The sequence below is a fragment of the Leptidea sinapis genome, chromosome 22 (genome assembly GCF_905404315.1).
Source record: "Leptidea sinapis chromosome 22, ilLepSina1.1, whole genome shotgun sequence".
Taxonomy (NCBI): Eukaryota; Metazoa; Arthropoda; class Insecta; order Lepidoptera; family Pieridae; genus Leptidea; species Leptidea sinapis.
Genome location: NC_066286.1, coordinates 6,905,688 through 6,928,723, shown reverse-complemented (window position 1 = coordinate 6,928,723; position 23,036 = coordinate 6,905,688). Strand labels below are relative to the sequence as shown.

General features: G+C 35.9%; 2 protein-coding genes across 3 annotated transcripts in view; both read left to right on the top strand.

The window, feature by feature from the left end:
- LOC126970792 (lutropin-choriogonadotropic hormone receptor) overlaps positions 1–23,036 on the top strand; it is a 197,520-nt gene that overhangs the window by 14,741 nt on the left and 159,743 nt on the right. The gene's annotated exons all lie outside the window — the stretch shown is intronic.
- The window catches only part of LOC126970838 (protein cereblon), a 272,220-nt gene continuing 258,217 nt past the window's right edge, over positions 9,034–23,036 (top strand). Inside the window, exon 1 of the mRNA XM_050816983.1 lies at positions 9,034–9,039. The gene's annotated coding sequence lies outside the window, so the exon portion shown is untranslated. The remainder of the gene's footprint in view (positions 9,040–23,036) is intronic.

The window sequence follows — 23,036 nt, the reverse complement described above, 5'->3', positions numbered from 1 at the left end:
ATACTCGAATCTTTTTTTTTTGCGCCCAAACAAGGGAAAGGGCTACCCTCCGGGTTACGACGGGAGGGAGGTGGTGAATGCTCATGCATACCAACGCAGCCTAAGTCTGCGTTGGTTATTTGGGACTCACGTGAAAACCTAGGTGCCTACCCACTAAACACCACCTGCAGTTGGCTTTGGGCAGGTGCCCTCTAAGCCTTTATCGATGGCGACCTTCTCTTGGGGAGAGAGAGGCGCAAGCGGCACTTCCTATGGAGTATCCGCTGAGATGCATACTCGAACTTAGCGCCCTGGCTTATATATGGTCCGACCGTCTACCATAATGATGCTACCAACTGTTATTTGGCACTGCTATAGCGCCAACTAACTTACTCAAGTTAACTAAAGATCTGAACATTATATGCTATTCTAATCAGTAATAATTATAAAAATATAACATTACTAACATAGTAATGAGTTAGTTAAATAAATGTTATTATTAATTGGGATATCTTATGGCAGTTCATGACGTTGGTAACGCTTGTTAACACATCAAGCTGACATATGTTACAACATTTACAAATCTCTCCAATACTACAATTCACAACTCGTTGTGTTTCAAATTGTTATTGCACAAACAATGTCTATTACGCTCTACAATTCTGCTAGAATATTCCCCCTCCCCCTATTGAGCTAGGGGGGCAAAAGGGGGGCATGCGATTGTCCCCTGTTGACTTCTTACTATTAATAGCTAGCCTAGACTGCACTGATGTCTTTATCCCACGCTCACTTTCCAGAAATAGATAAGTTTATTATTATGGATAACATTCAAGATATAATCTAAAGAATTTTAATGTAAGTTATTAATAGTGGGGAAGATGGGATATCTTACTGTCATAACGAATCTGTAGAATGGGAGATTGAAAAGGGGTGCACTTAGGGATAGATATATTATATTGGTTCTTATAGTTATTATATTTATTTAAATAAATATAAAAATGCCTACTTCCTAAAAACTAGATTGATTGACTGTCAACAAAGGCCTCCTCTAGAGATTTTTCACTTATTCCTGTCTCTTGCTAAACGGGCCCATATTGGACCAGCTTTTTTCTTGAAGTCATCTTCCTATCTTTGTGTTTGTCTGCCTCGATTTCTTGTGGTATCTCTTGGATATCATTAACATATACGTCTTACGCCATTTAAATTGTCTTAGTTAATTTCATTCTATGTTTACTTTTTATACCTAGCATACTCTTTTCCATTGCATTGGGTGCCGGTGTGGCACCCGTGTAGTAAGCAAGGAATAATGCATATTTCGTATACTTTCTTTATTCATGTAATCATCTGTAGATATATTTACTTATTAAGGTATTAAACATGACTATTACACTTATTAAATTACTAAGTGAAGTAGTTAGAATGGCGTATACGCGGACTTCTACTATAGTTATAATAGTTACTCAGACCGGCGTTGTTAATAGTTATTAATTAATAAAATTGGTAACTGATAATTAGGCTCGGTCTGATAAATACCGAATACAACACATGGCTATAAGTAACTAATTTTAAACAAACAAAACATATCTTATATCTATATTTTAATACTTTGACTATATTAAATTAAAACGATTGTGACGGGGAAGTGTACCAAGAATACTTGCAGCATTTCCACGTTGGATAACTAGGCTGATTCGTTGAGAAAGCCGCCAGCGCTTGGGTTTCCAGTAGCCCTATTGAGACACGTAGGCGCTAAGTACTTTGTACATTCTCCGCGCTTCTGGGCCTCACGGGCCAAGTGTCTCGACAGCAAACGGCACAAGGATGTATAACTCACTGAGACCAACATATTTGCGGCATTTGCTGTTTTCAGCAGTCAAAGCAGCAGACCCAGGACCAACTGACGTAACTTGGACATGAGAAGGAGCTAGAGTGTCGACGAAAGTTGCGTCCCACACCAGCGCCCTTCCCCGTGCCTTACCCACCAGGGTCATTCCATCAGGAAAATTTATATCTTCTATGTGATATTGGTAATTAAATGCTTTTCGATGGATTTACTTCGAACACGTACTTTCAAAAGAAGCGTTCACCTATTATGGGAAAATGTGACAGGAAAAGTAAGACGTTCACCTAACGATATAAGAGATGCTTTCCCTGAAGCCCTGCCCATTACAATTCAGTGTCACTCAGGATTCTCGATTGATGGGGTGAAATATGATGATATTCTGGGTGGCATCCCAATTGCGGACCTCACTTTAAGACGTGAATGTTAAGTCTCGTTAGTTCAGGAATTTTACTAGCTACGGCGCCCTTTCAATTGAAAGTAATGCTTGCACATCATCATGACAGCATCACGCAGAGTTAAAAAAAGGTATAGCTGCGATACTCACCAAGCCGGCATCTTGTTAAAATAAACCTCCTTCTTTCCTTCCTAAAATGCCGGTGCTGCAGAAGAACGTGGACAGCCTACCATGAGGTGACCCCTAGGCTCGTTTGTACCCCTACATCTGAATGACTCTTGCAAAAGTCAAATGATTCGAACTGATACTAGGGTGCACCAAAAGATAAGAGCACAGACATAATTATACCCGTTTTATTATTAAAGGTAATATAAAAGAAAGTGTGCCTTTAAATTAAAAGTAAAACCATCTTTGTATTATTTCTATCTGACCCAATAGACGTTGTTCTGTTCATAATAAAATTGGCTGACCTCTACTCGACGAAAGGAATATTCCTACCAAATTTCTAATCTCTTCGCCTTATGGTTCCAGAGATGTCGTGATGTATCCACAGTAGGTATAGGAAGGTCTTGATGAGAAAACCTCAAAATTGTTGAGTTTGCTAATTCAGCTAATAAAAGCTAATAAGGTTCAAAAATTTCCCATTGAAAATGAGGCTTGTTCGCTTGAACAATGACATCCGTTATGAATTAATTGGAGCATTTTTTCTAAGATTTAACTACCATTAGAGACGAGCGGGTCGTCACTAGTAGAAATACACAAATAAAATTTGAAAAACAACAAAATTTTATGAACAATGCGGGACTCGAACTTGTAGATGAAGCCACAACCTGAGAGTTGAACAAAGCATACAAGATTTTATAACGATACGACACGCAAACGGTTAGCTCAGTTGGTTAGAGCACCGGCACGAAACGACGGAGGTCGTGGGTTCGAGTCCCGCATCGTTCATAAAATTTTGTTGTTTTTCAAATTTTATTTGTGTATTAATCCTAGAAGTGAGGGTTATCACTTAAAAAACATAAATTGACTAGTAGAAATATAAATAAGAAGGTGCTGGAAGTGACAAGCCGCGCCAAACATGTTGCTTCACTGCAGGTGACTCATACTATACGAGTAGACTACCAGCTAAAAGGCGAACGTAAAATGGCATAAATATGGTTCATTCCATTCAAAATATTGCATTGAATCGGTAAGCATTTAAAGTAAACTGCTGTGATTTAAATAAAATTTATGGAGATCATGTTTCACTATGAGATTTCTTAATTTATTCGTATTGCCGTCATGTTTAACCACTTTTATAAGCTTCATATGTAGGTAACAAACAGTTTGTATCTATGTAGTGGAAACTTTTACCGTCATTTTTACCCACTTTAAAATGTTGGATTGAATTTAAAGTTTACACACTTATCAAGGACAGATGACAATATAATAATTTAAACAGTCTGTTCCACTTTTATTAGCTTGGTCCCTTTTTCCCATCCCTTTTATATAACGCATTCACTGAACGTCATTTTTCGGACATCTCGGATTTCAAAGTTTGTGCAGGGGTCTGTCAATTTAATAATTTATATAGTTTGTTTCATTTTTCTTATCAGTACCTTCAGGATAACTGATTTTTTTATATAAGGTACCCGGTAGCCTTTTTTTCTAAAGAATATGGTGCGTCCTAATTCGTTACTGCGAAATTTTCATCTTTTAAGATGAAACAAGCAAAAATAAATAATAGTTCGCAAAACACGCTTTAAAAAAACAAAATAAAAAGTAGAAAATATATTTTAAGAAGCATAATCTACAAATAGAGTGCACCATTGTGCCTCAATATCCGAAGCGTTGCAATCGTGTGTAGCAATGTATATATTTAGTCGACAGTCGTGGCTCAGTGAATTTTTCATTATAATATATATTACTTTCTATTTCCTGTTAAGTAATATAAATAGAATTAACAATTTGCCAAATAAATCAAACTCATTCTTATCATTATCTTCGAAGCAAATTATAAAGTACATTAATTATTGTCCATAATTAATAACCAACGTAAATTTATTAAGCGAAGCCAATTATGGGGGTGCGTGCCTAATTTTCTTACCGTTTACCTAAATTGAAAGATTACAAGCCTCGCTTTATAATTAAGGTTTGCTTAAGCTCATTTTTTTTTCTAATTTTCATTAAAATGGTAAAAAAATTTTTGATTTCTTGCGTTCGTGGTCGCCATTCGAGGACTTTATTGCCCCAACGGCTGTCCGTCGAACTATGTGCTCTGCCCACTGGCACTTCAGTTTCGCAATCGTTTCAAAGTCACCGACATAGCCTGTCGGTGACTTTGATTCTCTTACGGATCTCCTCATTTCTGATTCGATCTCGCAGGGAAACTCCGAGCATAGCCCTGTCCATCGCCGTCTGAGCAACCATGAGGTTTCTCATCAGGCCCATAGTTTAGCGACCACGTCTGCGTACGGTAAGACATCATTGGTAACACGGAATATGTTGGATGAGGGCAGCGCAGGACCGATTGTCGTGGAAATCTTTGGGGGAGGCTTTTGTCCAGCAGTTGACGACTTCCGGCTGATGATAATGATGATGATTATATATTATTTATAATATTTCAAAAGACCAAACACATATATAACCGTATAGGGTGGCTCCAGTACAGGATACCAGTTAGTTGTAAGTGGTTAAGTAAGTATATTGTATTAAATATATCGTTGTCTTGTACCCATAGTACAGGCTATACATAGTTTGGGGCAAGATAATTTGTGTAATATACAGAGTTATTGGTAATTCGACGTATTCCCATAAGGAGAGGATATCGGTGACTATTTGCAATAATTTAAACCCCTATATGCATAATGCAAAAGAGAAACATTTTCGAGTTATTAAGAAAAAAAAATCATAAAGTATTAATTTAACTCTCATTTTTTTCTTCTGATTTATAAAATCGATTAAGCACTGGTCATTATTCAATATTAAAACAAAAATTATCGGTCCGAATTTAAAAATGCGAGACGAAAAACGATATTTTTTTCAACATTTTTCGAATAGGATTTTCAAAGTTTGACTGTATAAATTATAATATTGTCAACGGTCCTTGATAAGAAGTTGGTACGTATATAAACTATCAATTCACTCCAACACTTTAAAGTAGGTGAAAATGACGTTTAAAGATTATTACATAGATACAGACATACTAACACGTCTACGTATGAAGCTAATAAAAGCGTGTTAAAATAGAAGTGCATCTGCTACTGATATACTAAACAATTTTGTGCTAGCATTATTTATGTGCTCTAAAAATATATTGAGCTTGTGTAACTTTGTTAGCAAGATATAAACCTTTTTGCTGTTGGTACAAACAGATAATCATTTTTATCACAAACTTTTTAGTATCACCTAGAGTAATAAGTTAAGGTTTATTCAATTTTCAAGGATTGTCAAAATTTTTACACCTGTCAAATTTGGTCATCATATAACAGAAAATCATATAGCTCACTCAGAATACAGTACAATAACGCTTTTCGAATATTAATGAAAAAACCTCCTTACTGTAGCGCATCGGGCATGTTCGCCCAGGCAGGAGTTGCCGATTTTTTTGCGATAATGCGTCTCCGCATCGAGTCGTTCTGGAGTCGTCTGCGCGGCGCTCAGAATCGTATCCTTCGAACCATCGGTGATTGCCCAGATAGTCATTTCTTCAGGCATTGGTTGTCCGTGTACCACAGCGAGAATCAAATATGACCGTGTGTAATTTTATTATTTTTAATTGTACACTTTTGTTTTATATTTTATATCTTATATTTTAAACTTCACTTATATTTAAGTATATCTTATTTGTAATTTTATTTTGTGATATGGACTTGCTCTGAAATAAATGATTTATTATATTAGATACACTAGTGTGCATATAGTATGCACACACGATTTACATACTAGACAAGTCGTAGATATTTATAAGAAATAGATGATGCAGTTTTGCCTAAAAGATCAGTTTAATACGAAGACACATTCCAATATAAACGTGTTTAGTATAACAATGCGTAAGAGACACAGCAAAATAGAAGATGGAAGCGAATCTATTGTAACTGTAGTCGATTATAATTGACACCTGTCAAACGTGAACTGTCATTAAACGCTTGGAAGTTGCTCTTTAGCTGCTCCTTAGTATTTTGAATATTATGGAGGGTAGAGGTAAGGAGAATCATCTGTTTATATCAAAAAGTGTCCGTCATAATGAATTAAATGAGGGTGGCGTCAGTAGCATCAGGGTAAATCTTAAAAGAAGCGACAAATTCAAAATAATACTAGTCCCTCCAGGTGCATGTTTCCCTATATATTCTTTAAGGTTTATATTTCCTACATTATTTTGTACAACGTAGGTTGTTGAAATGTTCTATAATTAACGACTTTACAATTGCTACATTCCCCATACTCCATAGCATACCCTGTACCTGTGCTGGTGTACCGGAGCCATTGTGGAAGGATTTTTGACTATTACTTACAGCATAAGCTGGACACTTTTTCAACTTTTCTCCCATATGACATGATTCTCCTTGTCTCTACCCTCCATAAACCACTAGCTAACGCACACATCAACAATTGGCCACACATTATTTGTCTGTCAGATCGTTTATACATTAGTATACTCTAAGTCTATGCTGCAATACATACAAGAATATAGAATATACAGAAGAGTGTTAAAGGGTATGACAGGAAATGAAATATCGGCATGAAAATGACGCTGAAGTCTGCTCTAAATTCCAGTCGAGTGTGGAAGATATTATTTGCGAACGCAGTGTGGATGGAATGATTATTTAATTAAAACGCGTTGCACAATCTTTTCACGTCAGAAACTCAGAGAGCTATATCAAACAGTTATATTAACGAGTGCCCCACATAGCGCAGAACGTTCCAACAGATTCGCAGGCGGAACCGACGCTGTTTCAGGAATGTCCTCTCATTTATATAAACGGCTTTAATTACAAATGTAAGCTCTGTGTTGATATATAAACGGGCAAGATTATTGATGATAAGGTATTCTAGGAAATAGGACGAAAAGGGATTTTTTAAGTTAACTTCTTTCGAATCGTTGTGATTTGAAATTCGATGAAACGAAAAAGCGAGACGATAGAGGCGCCGTTGCCTGCTATTATTTATAAAACTATTACTTTGGCCGTCACGCCAAATTAGGATTTCAACAATATTGGATATCCTATCCGGGTCTCGATGCAGAGAACGAATTTGGGATCATTTTTGAAATCCAAGATGGCCGCCGCGCATAATTAAGATTTCAATAATATGGATATCGTATCTGAGGTTCTCGAGGGTGCAGAGAATGAATTTGGGATCATTTTTTATATCCAAGATGGCTGCCGGACAAAATAAAGATTTCAACAATATGGATATCGTATCCTAGGCTCTCGAGGGTGCAGAGAACGATTTTGGGATCATTTTTTTTTATAATAAATTTTAATAGCACAAATTCACAAACTAGCTTACATGTCAATAATTAATTGTAAAACTAAATAGAAAAATGTTATGAAACTAAATCATTGTGCTAAGCTTCTAAGAATAATGAGATATTTCCCTAAATCAGTAAATTGTAAGAAATACTAGATTATTTGTAATAAGAAAGAAGAAACAAAATATAAATTAGTCAAAAATTCTTTTGGGGCTATACGTATGCGTGGTGGTTATAATGATAACCCTAATGCCAAACAACTTTTAGGCATCTTTCGGAAATTGTTGTGCCCCATAGAACTAAAATCGTTGAACTCATAAATCTGGTAGAAAATATATATTATACATATTTATATTCTTCTTAGTGATAATTTGATGGATATCTTTTTCTTGCTGTTAACAATTATTTAAAGATAAAGGTAAATGTGCTCATTTGTCTGAGATATTTTGGTTAATTATAATAATTAATAATTAAAAGGTTTATTTGGTTCAAAGGGTTTACAGAAATCTTATAACTAATAACAATATGGACACTAAAGAAGCAAAATAGTGTCTAGTCAGCATTATATTGGGAAATTTACTTCTCAACGCTGTATTCTCTAGTATGTACATATTTATATGTATAAATATCTTTTAACACACTGCCGTAATTTTATTCGACATTCTAATGTTCTATTATCGGGGGTACGCAAGAGAGCTGTTCTATTTTGATCTTAAACTCAAGAGTAAAGAACATGAATGTGTAAATGTCACTTTATCCGCATACATCTTGTTTCAATTGTCACCGAACTGGTTTATGTGACAGCTCGAGTGACAGTTTTATCTATGACAATCTAGCACTGACAAATGGTCACGCTATCAATGCTATATACTTTTTTGTCTGTGTTTAATAGATTACTGAACATCGGTTTAATACTAAGAAGCGATCTTTGAACCCTGAGTCCCTGATTGTATGTACTTTTAACACATTACACAATAGCTTCATTTAAGTAATGTTTTTTAAAATGACATAATATAATTAATAATTCAATATATTTTTGTTTTTTTATATCATTAATTTCTAAAGCTGTTTTCTGGGGAAAAGTTTCAATAAAAAACCAGGACATATAACTTATTTTATTTTTTGACTGACTTACGGCCGTTTTCAATAACCTATCTATCCTTAGTTTAACTTACTAGATGTAGACAAATCTTTCCTTTTACGCTTACCTTACATTTCAATTATCTAACTATATATACTATAACTTGTCATTCAACTGTGACAGCAATGTATCCGTAACTAGAGATACCTTATTGAAAACGGCCGTTAATATAGACCTAGTATCCTATCATAGTAAAGAAGGGGTCCACATCTTAAGCTTCACATTCCGTTTCACTACAGGTTTAACTTCTTTAAGAAGCTGGACTAGATGGTAACTGGCCGACTGCACTCATAACGGACCCAATCAAGGGGTTTTATTGCGGAAACAGGAGCTCCATACCATACCATCCTTTATAGCGACGACGCTAACGTTAGTCCAGGGATTGTTAGTCAAGGGTCACCATCAGCCGTAAGAACCTGCACTGCTGGACAGAGGCATCCCCAAAAGATTTCCACGACGATCGGTCGTGCGCTGCCCTCATCCAACGTATTCGGGCGATTCTTGATCATATCATCGGTCCAGTCCATCTGGTTGGGGGGGGGGGGGGGGGGGGGGGGGGTTGCTATCAACACTGCGCCTTCCGGTACGTGGTGGTAAATTCTTTAATTACACTTAAAATTTGTACATTATTAGCACAGTTAGGCGAGATGCCTGTTTCAATTCCAAAAATTTCTTTTTGGTTACTTAGAACATTCATGTATTTACATTAAAAGTTTTTTTAATGTTTAAATAATTAATTCCGATGACGCAGCGAACTGCCAACCTGAATTTATACAGGCGTTGTTGGAAGGATAATTTAATCAAATTTTTTTGAGTTATGTTGAGTGTAAATTCCGCTAATAATTGTCTTCAATCAATTTGATACGTGTTTTGCCCCTATACGAGGCCTCCTCAGGAGATGTTGTTATGGATCATTATGAAATTATCAATATTATCAAATTAACGCCTAATTAAAAAAAATGATAATTTAAATGTATTTGTGTCATGAGAATATCATTTAAAGCACCATTGAAATTATCTGCTGATTAATACTTCTGTCGAGTTACGGCCGTTCCCAATATACTATCTACAGATAGAGATAAATTACTACCTTTTACTGTCAGTAATTAGATGTTAAAAATCTGAAGCTGTCCCAATATACCCGATAAGTCATTCTTATCGCCTTATATTGGGACGCGTGAATTCCAATTTCCATACAAACTTCTGCTTACGCTGGTAAGCTTTACGTCTTCCCATTGACAGACAGCGTGTACGGATAAGGTGAGTTACCGTCGATAAGTTTATTGGAACAGAAAAGTCAACGATAGTTACGATTTTTATCTCAAGTAGGCCACAAACGGAGATAGACTGAATATTGGGAACGACGGTTAATCACGTATTGTGAAACTGACATATAATTAATTAATCTGTTAATAATAATCCGATAATCATCGTACGTATCAAGTTTTCGGTATGCCGGAAACCACTGCAAATGTCAATATTGAAATGTTGTTAATTAATTGTATTGAAGTCAGCAATTGGTTGCGTATTAATTGTTGTATCTTCAGAAGATATGAATCTTAACATCTTAACATAATAATCATATCTATACTAATACTAATATACTAATATACTAATCTATACTAATATTATAAAGCTGCAGTGTTTGTTTGTTTGTTTGAACGCGCTAATCTCTGGTAATACTGGTCCGATTTGAATGATTCTTTCAGTGTTGGGTAGTCCATTTATCGAGGGAGGCTATAGGCTATGTTTTTTTTTCTAAATTAGGGATCCGTAATAAAATTGCTATTTTGTAACACAGGGTGTAAAAACGAAAACCTATTTTTGCGTGCGCTGCAAAAACTATTGACAATAGAACAAAATGATGTACAGGCTATAATATAGGTAATATTTTATTACTTATAAAACTATCGCGTGAATTATACTTTATATGGCAAAACAACGTTTGCCGGGTCAGCTAGTTAATAATAATATCAAGTATTTAAAGATGTTCAAATTCAAATATTTTATTCAAAACAGAATTTAAAATCACTTTTTTAAGTCAAAAACTACTTAAGTTCGAAATAGTATGCCTCAGACCTGAGAAGAACGGCCGCAAGAAACTCAACGGGCTTGTTTGAGAGTTTCGCTTTCGTTTGCTTGAGAGTGTTCGCTCCATTCCTAGTCTGTGGTATCATTAAGAAAATCATTAATGTTACAATAACCTTTACCACAAACATTCCTTAATAATTCTTTTAAATTTCATCACACATTTGTTTTGTACCTTTTCTGGACCAAGTTTTAAAAGCATATACATCGCCCAATAATAGAAAACTATCGAGTTGTTAGATTCTTATAAATCGAGGGCATGACTCCTTTTACTACTTTTCTCTAAGTCTCGTTGTTTCTGACTTGGCCATCAACGCCCTTCTCAAAAAACCATCCTGTATACACAGTGATACCACAGAGTAGGAATGGATGCTTACGTATGTAATACTAAATGATATATAACACTAGAGCAGTCGGGTGACCAGCAGACAGTACGTTCACCACCTCCGACTGCCCCAACAAGAAGTCCCTAATAGCTCAGAACAACACCTAACAGTCACCAAACTACCAACTAAATAATATGAACTACTAACTTCATAATAAACTAACCTCACTATCATTTTGCATAGCAATATATAATAATAATATTACTAAAAATACTTAATATTATTATTAAAATAATATAATAATAGCAGCTTACTAATGAGTGTATTAATAATATCAAAACCATCCTGTATAGTTGCGATTATAGTAAAATTATTGAATATATATTCTATTGTAGTGGATCGATTTGATATTTTGCCGATACAGGCCACTAAGTAAATAGTTATCAACTTACGAAGATTTCAACAAAAACTTTGGGGTGTCAGTACCCAAATCAGTGTAACTTAGATACGGGTTAAGATTTATTCGAGGAAGTTTAGCTCAGGTGGTATCCCTGGTGGATTAAAGTTAATAATATAATATTTGATGACATCACTTATATTTCCTAACAAATAGTATACCAACCGTTATAACTTAGAGGTATACACATTTTTCTGTTATTTGAATTTTCTAACTTTGTGGGCCAAATTTGTATTGTTTCGTGAGAACTTAAGATTGCACATTAAAACTTTATTCAATTAGGCTTAAACTAAGCGCATTTAAATCTTCACTTTAAATATTTCTTTTAAATTACTGAAACTACAGCAGTGGGAGGCTCCTTTGCACAGGATGCCGGCTAGATTATGGGTACCACAACAAACACAATTAGCATCTGCATGCTGGTTCAATCATACAAAACTCATGTAGGGTCTGACATATCTCTTGCAGTTTTTAAGGCGGTTATTTTATCTAAATATTTGATCAAAAGTTGTGACGTTACGGTTGTGCCTTGCTTATGTATTTCGCGGAGAGTGCACGCGTAAATAGGGTATATGCATGATTTTTTTAAGACGTTAAAAACATTTAAACGTGAGTTATCAGACTATATTGTTTCAAATTTTTTATAAAACACATGTCTGAAATTGTTTGTTATGTGACAGTGACCTGTAAAAGTGTGTAATCATAAACTTTGTGAAGAAGATGTATGTACTGAACATGTAAAGAACGGCGGAAAAATTTCATCATTTTATGTTCTCATGCAAGTGACACTATTATGTTTTTAATGAGAAATAAATATCTTTAAACCCTATTTTTAAAAATACCTAAAAATTAATTAATTATCGCTTAATTACGTTGTGGCGTTCACACCTTTAAATTCAGCATAAATTAAATCTGCGTTTGAAACAAATAAAAACGCGTCATCAAATAGCATCATAAATGCTTCTATTTTTGGAAGATTTTTCTTATTGCGCTAAAAGTATGTCACTTTCAGTCATTGTAAATAATAATTATACAGATTATGTTATAATAAAAAAACAACTTAAAATTTAATATATCGCTAACCACCGAAAAATAATCTTATCTAGGAGCCCTACCAGTTGTAGTATGTTTAAATATAGACTTTGACGTCATACTGCGCTTCAACCAATAGCGTTGCGTGTCGAATATTTTATATGTCGCGCGTATTAATTGCATTTTTGTTTAATTAATCATTATTTAGCAACATTTTATTAAGAAAAACCGATTTAAGATATAATCAATAATAATTAAGATTAAAAAAAATATATTTGAACTATATATAAGTTACATGCATACACCCTATTGTACTCGATAAGCGTGGCCACGATTCACGGGAGGTGTAGAGCCGTCGCAATATAAAAAAGTTATTTATAATAATTTGTGGAGATTATTATTGTTTATCAATACAAATGCTCTTATATTTTCCAATGTCTACCTATGTAAGTATTCGTCGGTAGGACTAAGTCAAGATTCCAATAAATGTAATCTTCTTAGACTCGGCCGAGTAACGCACACAACAATAATTCTGTGTTAGGAAGTTTTCTATTAGGAATTCAAGTCGCACTAACACGGAACTAGGATATAACAAACATCTCCTTGAGAATACATTGTTTCGTCTTAACATTACGAAATCAGGCCGTTTTTATAACGTTTTTTTCGGTTAGAAATAGGAAGTAACCGTTTTTATACCATTTTTCGAGTTAAAACAGGAAGTGTCTGAATAACAGATTTAGTGTTATCTTATTTTTATTCTTAATTATGTTTATATATTTAAATGTTATCGAATATTCGATATTCTGATTAAAATTTTCATGTATCTTGCTTAGCTTATAATAAATACCAAATGCAATTAGTTAGTTAACGGCCAGAGGCTCTGTGCTCTGTGAACGGCTGGATCACTTGGCGTTGTGCAGTGATGTCTCTTCATTGTATGTCTTCTACCGCATTTATCACGGGGAGTGTTCAGAAGAGCTGTTTAACCTGAATTCCTGCCGCCGAATTCCACCTTCGTACGACACGCCACAAGTTAGGATATCATCCCCACGATCTGGATGTGTGGCAGACCTCCACAGCGCGATTTTCAAGGAGCTTTCTTCCACGTACTACAAAGCTGTGGAATGAGCTTGTGCGGTGTTTCCGGGACGATACGACATGGGTACCTTTAAAAAAAGTGCGTACACCTTCCTTAAAGGCCGGCAACGCTCTTGTGATTCCTCTGGCGTTGCAAGAGAATGTGGGCGGCGGTGATCACTTAACACCAGGTGACCCGTACGCTCGTTTGTCCTCCTATTCCATAAAAAAAAGAGGTCGTTTCCAACATAATTTATTAAATAAGCACCTGTATCAAAGCGTCTCGCATAACACAATATATCATGTATAAATGCCAATGAGGATGTTAATACTACATAAAAGCGGCGGGACTGCCTAAGAAAAAAATTTAAATTTCTTTTAGTATGAAACGGGTGGTCATTTGACATAAGTTTGAAATAGTAGTAATTATAGTATCGCGATTGGCGACGAAGTATAATCCGGCTATGTTTGAAAGCGGACAGTTGCTTAAAACGTAGCGGATTTCGGCTATCTCCGTTTTTTACAAGATTATAGCCGTCATCTGTCAATCTATCAATGACTGCACGTTTCACACAACCGAGGGTATGTTCCGATATGTACTGCGAGCACTGCATAGTGCTATCAGTGTAGAAAATTCGTTCCGTTATGGACTGCGTTATGGGAAATTTATACTGTGAGCACGCGTTTTCGAGGTACAGTACTCGCATTACTTTGATCACGTGATCAGTCAAAACCACTCGAGTGCCTTATATTTTATAAACAATACCTACAGTCTAATCCCAAATATTTTTAATTTGACAGTACTCCAACAACAGTTTTTTTTAATGAACCAAGAAAACTTTACGGGACAGTATACGGGATTGCGTTCCGTTTTAAATAGTAACTAGTATAACTGGCTAGGATTGCGTTCCGTTTTAACTAGTATAACTAACTATAAAGGAACGGCTTCACAGTATACTAAATTGACGTCACACTGTACAGTGGTCGCAGTGCATATCGGAACATACCCCGAGTGAATCGCTTTTTTATTATAAAGTTTCGCTAGGCTGCAAATTTCAACTATTTTGTAGAGTTAGATAAGCGTTGTTTTATTTGCAATACTTTCTGTGTATTGAGAATCCGCCATCTTTGCTGTTGTAGCGGCAAGTAAAGTAACAATTTGACATACTGTCAAATTTCCCTGATCTGACAAATTTAGATTTGACAATATGTGCGTTAGCTGGTGGTTTGCAAGTTTCATATTCAAAATTGGAACTTGTGGACACTACGGTCTTCCTGGGTATCACGTTAGATAAAAAGCTTCAGTGGGGTCCACATATTACCCATCTAGCAGATAGACTCAGCTCTGCGGCATATGCAGTTAGAAAGATTAGAGAGTACACGAATGTTGCGACCGCTAGATTAGTGTACTTTAGTTATTTTCACAGCATCATGACGTACGGTATATTACTATGGGGTCATGCTGCTGACATTGATATAGTGTTTGCTCTGCAAAAGAGAGCTGTTCGTGCTATATATCAGCTTGGTTATAGACAGTCTCTCAAAGAAAAATTTAAAGAAATAAATATTATGACTGTTTATTGTCAGTACATTTATGAAAATTTAATATATGTTCACAAAAATCGTCACCTTTTTGCTCTTAATAGTGATTTTCATTATTATAACACTAGAAATAAGGGATTGCTTGTAACTAATTTCAATAGGCTTCATAAGATACATAATAGCTTTAAGGGTAAATGTATACACTTCTACAATAAAGTCCCAGCCACTGTTCAGGCATTGTCTATAAATAAATTTAAATGTTTTATAAAAAAATGGCTCTGTCGTAAATCCTATTACTCCACTGCTGAATATCTAAATGATCGGACAGCCTGGGACTAGATTGTGATTATTTTATAGCAACTGTACAATATTGTATACTTTTATTGAAAAGAGCGCAAAAAAAAAGAATGCTGGAGAGTTTCTTGCGCCGCTTCTTCTCTCTCAGAGCGCCATTTGTTTCCGAAGCGGTAGTAGTATCTAGTAGTATAAGAAATGACATCAAAAAGAATTCTAAAGGAATCAATTTTGAGAAAATAAATGCCTTTTATGCCTTTTAAACTTTAGGGATCTAATTCAAAACGTGGCTGACTTTTTACGACTTGTCAATTATAATCGGTTACAGTAACTATAAATCTTCCCATAGTAAGGCGGTAAGAGAAGAATTTTGGGAACAAACGAGAGAGGTTTTGTTATTGCGTAAGTTGAATGAACGTATTGTCATGCTTGGAGATTTCAATGCAAGGGTTGGAGTGAAGCGTGATGGGTATGAAAATGTGCTTGGGACGTTTGGGGATAAGAGTGTGAATGACAACGGCGTATACTTGTTAGATATATGTGTGGAGATGGGTCTGTCTGTGATGAATACGTGGTTTCAGCATAAGATGATACATATGTACACGTGGCAAAAGAAGGAAGGCAATGTTGTGTTAAGGAGTATGATAGATCTTGTGATAGTCGATGAAAGAATAAAAATGAAAGTAGTGGATACTAGAGCCTATCGTGGACCAGATGTCGGCACAGATCACTATTTGGTAATTAGCAGAATAAGTGGTTTGTTTAAGCGCTGGCAGCACAGATCAAAAGGGTCAACTACTGAATTAGAACGTATAAAAGTGGAAAGATTGAAAGATCAGCGAGTAAAAGAGATGTATAAAAAGCAATTGAGTGAACGGCTAGAAAAAAGCTGGAGTGATGTTAATGAGGAAAGTGTGAATGATGTATGGTCGGTATTTAAAACCAACATTATTAAATGTGCTGATGATGTATGCGCTGTGAGTAAAAGAAGGCGCAAGAAATGCCAAAATGCCGACTGGTGGGATGATGAAACTAGAAGAATGGTTGAGGAAAAGAAAAAAGCATGGCTGGATGTCTTGGCAATAGAAGCAACAAATAGAGCGAGTGGCGGTATGAATGAAGATAATGTTAAAGAAATCAAAGACAAATATAGATGCGTGAAAGCGAAAGTTAAAGAATGTATAGAGAAGAAAAGGAATGAGAAAAAGGTGAAATATAAGGAACAATTCGGCGCAAGTTTCCGAGATAATATAAAACTGTTTTGGAAACTCGTGAAAGAAGCGCGGGGAACAAATATAAATTCATCTATGAAACTGATTAGGAATGAACAAGGTGAGGTCATACATGAAGAAAGTATGATACTAGAGTGCTCGAAGAATTATTTTGAGAGCTTATACGAGAAAGATGTAAGTGAAAAAGAGCAAGAAGAGATAATAGATATGTTTGTGGACCCAAGTGATGAAATAGGTTTGGATGAAATTATGAAAGCGTTAAGAGGTATGAGGTCGGGAAAGTCTGCTGGGTATGATCGAGTGACGACTGAAATGTTGAAGGCTGGCGATGGACTAATAGTGAGCCTGCTGCATCACCTTTTTAATTTATGTTGGAAACAGGGCCAAGTTCCAGACGATTGGACGAAGGCAGTGATTGTCCCAATTTATAAAGGCAAAGGCTCGCAGCAGGAATGTCAAAATTATCGCGGGATCAGCCTTCTTAGTGTTGTTGGAAAAGTGTATGCCAGAATATTGATTGAAAGAGTAATGAATGTGACTAATGACAAGGTATGGGATGTGCAAGCGGGATTTCGGAAGGGAATGGGATGTACGGATCAAGTCTTTTCCTTACGCTGCATCACTGGAAAATGTCTGGCAAAAAACCAGAAAGTATATTGCGCGTTCATAGACTTGGAAAAGGCATATGATAGGGTGAATAGAAAGGAATTATGGAAGGTCTTATCTATGTATGGGGTGGACAATTTTCTGATAAGGGCTCTGAAATCTCTGTACAGGGATTCTCAAGCCTGTGTTCGTGTTAATGGTGCCTATACGGGCTGGTTTGATATCTCCAAAGGTGTCAGACAGGGTTGTGTAGCGTCGCCTTGGTTGTTCAACCTATTCATGGATAGATGCATGAATGATGTGAGAGAAATGCAATGTGGAATCAATATGGAAGGGTTGTGTGTTAAGTGCCTCTTGTACGCCGATGATCAAGTCATTTTTTCATCATCGGTAAATGAGTTGCAACAAATGATTGTCTGTTTGAACGGGAGCTTTAAAGAGAGAGGTTTGAAAGTAAATGCAAGAAAGACGAAAGTGATGGTATTTGAGAAGGATGAAAGGTTGACTGAGTGTACTATCACGATTGAAGATGAAAAAATAGAACAAGTTACAGAATTCGTATATTTGGGTAGCATGTTTACAAGAGACGGAAGATATGAAGGTGATATTGAAAGGAGAGTGACTGCGGGAAATTGTGTGAATGGAGCGCTGCATGCCTTTATAAACGGTAAGACTGTGCCAATAGAAGCGCGAATGGCTGTTCATAATGGAGTGCTTGTCGCCACGTTAATGTATGGAAGTGAGAGTTGGGTATGGCAGAAGAAGCATAAAAGCAGAATTAACGCAGTTGAGATGCGATCACTGCGTAGTATGTGTGGGGTAAGACTGACTGATAGAATTCCGAATGCGGTAATACGAGCGCGCTGTGGTTTGAAAGAGGATGTTGTGACAAGGACTGAAAAAGGAATGCTTAAATGGTTTGGACACGTGGAGCGAATGAGTGTAGAAAGAATGACGCATCAAATATATAAGGCAAGTGTGTGTGGGCAAGCCGGTCGCGGGAGACCTCGTAGAACATTTGTCGATCAAATTGGGGACGTTTTGAGAAAAGGAGAGATCCGAAGCACCGGAAACCGGCGAGCATGTATGAAGATAGAAGCAAATGGCATTCTATTGTCTCTGCCTACCCCGACGGGAACAAGGCGTGAGTATGTGTGTGTGTGTGTGAGTAACTATAAATACGCTTTCCTTTTCTATACCACACGGCGCCTATTTCTGCTGTGAAGCAGTAATGTGTAAACATTACTGTGTTTCTATCTAAAGGGCGCCGTAGCTAGTGAAGCTACTGGGCAAATGAGACTTAACATCTTATATCTCAAGGTGATGAGCGCAATTGTAGTGCCGCTCAGAATTTTTGGGTGTTTCAAGAATCCTGAGCGGCACTGCATTGTAATGGACAGGGCGTATCAATTACGGCCAGCTAAACATCTTGTTTCTAATCGTCCCTTATTTTCATAAAAAATTGTGAATGTACCGTTTTTGTAAGTTAATGTTATCGGTAACCATAAAAAAGCACAAGGAGAAAATTTTTCTTTAATTTATAATTCAAATAATTTCTATGCGCACATTCATCGCAGACTTTAAAATATTATGTAGGGAAGAATCACTTTAGATTATACATTAATTATCATTGGTTTCTACTATTGTACACTCTTTACAACTGAATCTTATTTCCTATATTTTAAATTATTAACATATTTTAAATATAGAAAATTTAGTCCGACCGGCGCTAGGTTCACTACAATTCCGCCGGTGGTTAGGGCGACAGACTGAGGATCTTCCGAAAGATGCGTGCCGTTCCCAAAATAGCAACCTTCTGTATCTGACCTTATAATTAGTGTTTATTATTATTTTTAGTGGGGAAAGTAGCACTTAAATCTGTAGATCTAATGTTGATGACTATGCCGTAGTAAGACAACCGTTACGAGAAATTTTTCCCTTGCATACGTTTTCCAAAATATAATTAAGAACTCCGTTGAGATCTTAATTGTATTTTGTTTATGAAAATACGGGACGAGACGAGCAGGACGCTAAGCTGATGGTAATTGATACGCCCTGCCCATTACAATACAGTGCCACTCAGGATTCTTGAAAAGCCCAAAAATTCTGAGTGGCAAAAATTGAGACATAATGTTAAGTCTCATTTGCCCAGTAATTTCACTAGCTGCGGCGCCCTTTAGACCGAAACACAGTAATGTTTACGTATGAATGCTTCACGGCAGAAATAGGCGCCGTTGTGGTACCCATAATCTAGCCGGCTTCCTGTGCAAAGGAGCCTCACACTGGTAAATCTAAATCACATCCGTGGATTCCGTACCTTGGTATCACGGTGTCCCGATGAAATACACTTACCTTGACTAAAAAAATACATATTATTGTGCGCAAAACTAATATCTATGTCATCGTGACACTCTACCTAGACGACAATCCTTCATCACACATACTTGCAGCCTCTCAGAGTCGATAGATCGTAGTCTAACATTTTGAGGTAGATCGCCAGCAGTTCTTGCTTGAGCACCCCTGGTCTAAATTGTCATACCAACGAACAAACAAAGCTGTGCTGTGTTTAATAATATCAGTGTGAGACATATGTCCGCCCACGTTCAATTTAATGTTAAACCAACATTGTTATTTAGTTTCGGTTAAAGTTTGATTGGCCTGAAAACAGACTACTACTACTCCTCTCCTACCTTCCTATCTTTTATCCCCCCCACCTAAATCGCGACTGTTTATTATTAACTTTTTTTTTAATGAAAATAAGGCACGAGACGAGCAGGACGTTCAGCTGATGGTAGTTGATACGCCCTGCCCATGACAATGCAGTGCCGCTCAGGATTCTTGATAAAACCCCAAAAATTCTGAGCGGTACTACAATTGCGCTCGTTACCTTGAGGCATAAGATGTTAAGTCTCATTTGCCCAGTAATTTCACTAGCTACGGCGCCCTTCAGACCGAAACACAGTAATGTTTACACATATTACACAGTTTACACGCTTCACGGCAGAAATAGGCGCCGTTGTGGTACCCATAATCTAGCCGGCATCCTGTGCAAAGGAGCCTCCCACTGTTAAATGGTATCTTATTGATGTATGTCTAGATATTTTTGTATTTGTTTTATAAACCTAGATATAGTTAGTTTTAAACCTAGTCATTAGTTCCTAAGCCTAGTAAGGTATTTTAAGTATTCGCAAATAGCAATTCGCAAACATATTGTAATCATTATATATATAAAAATGAATTGCTGTTCGTTAGTCTCGCTAAAATTTGAGAAAGGCTGGACCGATTTGGTTAATTTTGGTCTTGAATTATTTGTAGAAGTCCAGGGAAGGTTTGAATAAATATGAAAATTCTCGAAAAAAAAAGTATACAAACAAAAATTTTGTTCTTCCTTAAGTTTGATGTGTTTGAACGACGGGGGCGTTCAGAAATCAAATTGAAAGAATAGTTTAAAATAAATTATTTATTTATATATTCAAGGTCCACCAACACAGAATACACAAGACAATTCATAAGATTGTAACATAAATTTCAAAAATCGTGTTCCTGCAATTACAGGTGAATTAATTAAATTTAAAATCTATAATATATCTTTCTATCTCTCAGGAGGTAAAAAATAAACTTAATTTTAGCTAATAGTTGGTAGATTAACTACGGTTGTTAACTATCTGTCAGATTATTTTTATGTACATTGAAAAATGTTATGTTTTGTCACAAATTAAATTTATGGACCATTTGAATCTATCTTCTATTTCGATCGATACTTTAGACAAAGTGTGCATCCTTCTCTATCCTTGTGAGTGACGATTACCGCTACGTGCGAGAACTTTATTTACTTCGGTTAGCCATTATGATAGTGACGTTTCAATTCTTAAAAAACATTATTTTATTTATTATATTCAGAACAACGTCTGTCGGGTCAGCTAGTTAGTTATAAAATAAAGCTAGGAATTAGTTTTCTAAGACCCACATACGTATAAGGCTCAATTGTAAAATACTGTAAGTAAATTTAAAGCACGTTCGTATATATTTATGTCAATTAAAGAACTTTGTTTAGATTAACCTCGAATTCAACGCTAAGGAAGCAAGGCACAAATACAGAATATAATTGATTCCAAACCTCACATGTCAAACTCCTTGTGCGAAATTCTCTACAAAAAGAGTTTTGAAATTTTCGCTTCACGTTTTAATATAAATATCCGGACGACCGAGCCTTGCTCGGATTTTTAAGAATGTACAAAACTTGAACAAAAAAAAAACTAATAGGACATCTGGATTCGAACCGGGGTCTTCTGCTTTCCGGATCACCCAATGTCCCATCTGAGCTATAATCTGAGTCTTGTATATAGTGGCGAAATTTACCTTTGTATTCTAATGTTATTGTAGCTGTTTCTCATTCAAACATGGATAAAACCATTTTTTTTAAATTGAAACCTAGCTAGATCGATTTATCACCCCCGAAATCCCCTGCATACTTAATTTTATGAAAATCGTTGGAGCCGTTTCTGAGATTCAGATTATATATATATATATATATATATATATATATATATATATATATATATATATATATATATATACAATAATTGCTCGTTTAAAGATATAAGATAATATGTCGCTTTTAATTTGCGGCAGGTAAATGTATGGTTAAAAACTCACAGGCTATTTTCCGCGATTGGACGTCTACTGTCCGCCGTTAAACTAATTTATATCAATATTTTGTTTGATGATTTTGATCAAATATTTTGATATTTAAATATATGCACTGTAAATTTATCTGATCGGTTGAAATATTAAAAGAGAGTTCACCTTAATACATCCGTTAGTAATTCTAGCTAATTTAGGAAATCCTTGATATCAACTGCATTTCTCACCTTGGAATACGGTGACATTCATAATAAATATTATATTTATTCAAAAGCATCACAATTTACAATTATAAGCATAAAAATATACATAAACAAGAAGAAGAACACAGTTTCGTTGGTAAAAATAGTTTTGTTACAAATGCCACTAGCACAATATGCAATTTTGTCCTCTATTAGGTTTTTGAAATTTTATTTGAGTACAAACTGTTCCTGTTATTTCTTCAAACATAGCCTTAAATCTATCTACGAATAGTAATATTAGGTCCTTACATATGAAATTGGCGTTTTGTATGGGAGAAACAAAAAGTCGAATATTTTTAAATATAATATATATAATTAATCAAAGTATGAACCATTGTTTTCTATGCACTTTTGGCATCTCATAGGTAGTTCATTGATCCCTTTACTAAAAAACCAGTCGGACGGGAATCAAGAAAATCTGTGAAGGCGATTTGGACTGCCCCATCAGCAAGCAATTGCAAGCATTGCAAGAAGTTGTCCAATTTTCGAAAAAAAAATGGTAATCTGTTGGAGCAAGGTCCGGGGAGTACGGAGGATGTCTTAGACATTCCAATTGAAGCTCTTCTAATTTGGTAGCCGTCTGTTGTGCAGTGTGTGGTCTAGCGTTGTCGTGAAGTAGCAGTGGCGTGGAGCGATTGACCAGCCTAGGTTGTTTAGCCGCTAGCTTTTCCATCATGGTTTGCA